The sequence below is a fragment of the Elephantulus edwardii genome, unplaced genomic scaffold, assembly GCF_000299155.1.
Source record: "Elephantulus edwardii isolate Elephantulus edwardi_28Jun2011 unplaced genomic scaffold, EleEdw1.0 scaffold00083, whole genome shotgun sequence".
Classification (NCBI taxonomy): Eukaryota; Metazoa; Chordata; class Mammalia; order Macroscelidea; family Macroscelididae; genus Elephantulus; species Elephantulus edwardii.
The window spans coordinates 7,029,680-7,031,911 of record NW_006399833.1 but is presented as its reverse complement, the minus strand read 5'-3'; the positions used below and the strand labels follow the sequence as shown (position 1 = coordinate 7,031,911).

The following is a 2,232-nucleotide window of genomic DNA, read 5'->3' as shown; positions in this document are numbered from 1 at the left end:
ACACAATGCTTCTGCTTTCATTCCAATCACATGACCCCAATCTAAGGGCCAGGGAAATTGGGAAATGTAGTCTTTAGCTAATAGCCCATGTATTTGAGTCAATCTTGGGTGTTCTATTAAAAGAAGAATGAAAGAGTTGATATTGGGAGGAAACTTATAGTCTATACCATGTTGCCTCATGGCCTGTGTATTGGTAGAAGTTGTAAAGATTTTAGAAAATTGAAAGACTTCAATCTAGTATACTTGATGCTGGCGAACCAATTGGCCAATATTCATTTTAGGCATTTGAGGATTCTAATATGTCCTTCGTGGTGGTCATTGTTAGAAAGTGGAGGATGACTGGTATTGTCAGCTTGTTTGTCTAAGAAAAACCACAGTTGGATGACTTTGCAATATAAGAGACAGAGATTCACCTATTTTAAGAAGCTATGGAACCAGGTGTAAGTCTGGGACTGAGTCAGAGATGAAGTAGAATGACCTTCACAATGCTCTACTCAGAATCAGTCCTCTCTCTTGTGCAAGACAATTTAAATAGATGCAGTCTTCCATGAGAGAAAGTGTCTGAGCAACAGCAACTTGAAGGAATTGAGACATAATAATGGCTTCTGAATCAATCCCCAGTGCATTTCAACACTATCTTGAACCTCCAGAAAGAGTGTTTGTCCCATCAATGTTGCAAAATTGCCACCATGTGAGCATAGATATTAATTTTCCTAAAATGTTTCATATTCTAAATAATCAAGTTATTGTTTTAGTCCTAAAGACTCTTCAGGACAAGATTTGTCATATAAGGCTATAGAGAACACAAGCTAAAGATAATGTGAACATACTGTCCAAAGATGCCACAGGCTTTGGAGAATGAAAGAAATGAGTGAAATCTGGCACATCAGGAATTGATAAAGCAGGGAGAGAAAAGAGAGCTCTAAGTTCAGCTCAACTCTGTTTGGCTGTACTCTTCTAGGGAAGCACCTAGAATATGCAGAGAGAATGATTCTCAATGCAGAGTGACAGAAGAGTATAATCTTAGAACAACTTCAAAGGGAAATATAGTAGGACCATATGAAGCTGCATACAAAACGTAGAAAGCTTGATGTTTTAGGGGGAAAAAGGATGTTTTAGATTTACAACTCAGAACTAACTTTTGAGGAAGCTCTGGGGGCTTAGTGAGTTGCATTGCCAATCAAGAGGCAAGTGGTTTGAATCCACTAGCTGCAATCTCCTCCTGTGCAATTTACTGCCTCTGATAGCCCACTGGAGGGTCAACTGTAAACCAGTTCTGACTCAACGGTACACAACAACAACAACAAAAGAAGCCTACTCAGGAATGAGCCATAAGATCTTAGGCAACATTGTTGTTGTGTGCCATCGAGTTGCCTGCGACTCATAGTGACCCTATGCACAATAGCTCTGAACCCTGAAATATCCTGAGCCAGTTTCATTGTCTCTGACACACCTAATCCACACCAATCCCCTGTGTTGTTTACAGCCTCTGAAAAACTGCTGGAGGGTCAGCTATAAATCAGTTCTGACTCTGCAGCAACGGAAAACAATATATCCTTCATACTACATGTAGATACTGTCTTAAAATGTTATACATTACAAGTCTCAATATAATCTTAAATAGACCACTGCATGAGGAAGATGGGCAAGAATTGCTATGAATTAGAATCAAGTCAATGACAGTGAGCTTGGGGTTTGGTTTGTTGGGTTTTTTTGTTTGTTTGTTTTAGCTTGGATTTTTAAATTTTGAAAAGGGTCACTGTTTTATCAGATGACAATGGAAGATTGGCACAGAGCTCAGTAGGTAGCTTTAGAGCTGTAGTCACTAGTAGAAGACAAAGAAGTGACCTTGCAGATGGCAAGGTATACATTTACTCTGCAGGCTAAGTTTTCGTGGAGTGGCTAAAAAGCTCACTAATGTATGGTCCTCTGTCTAAGGTACATTCCACGGATGGATTATGGAAGCTTATCTTGCAGCCTAAGAAATAAAGTCCTTAAGCTCAGAGGACAATGTGCTGGGAGATAGAAGTAATGCTAGAACTAGAACTCTGGTGGCCCAGTGGGTAGTGAGTGATGCTCCTAGTCCAAAGGTGATTGATTTGAATTCAACAGGTGCTCTGAAGGAGAAAGACAGGAAATGTACTCTTGCATGGTTTACAGCCTCTGAAAACCCTCTGGGAAGTCAGCTATGAGTCAGTCCTGACTTGATGGCAATGAGGTCGGTTGTTTGTT

At 40.1% G+C, this 2,232-nt stretch overlaps 1 pseudogene; it reads left to right on the top strand.

The window, feature by feature from the left end:
- The first annotated feature begins 598 nt into the window (after positions 1-598).
- LOC102863254 lies at positions 599-1,138 on the top strand (annotated as a pseudogene).
- The last annotated feature ends 1,094 nt before the right edge of the window (positions 1,139-2,232 follow it).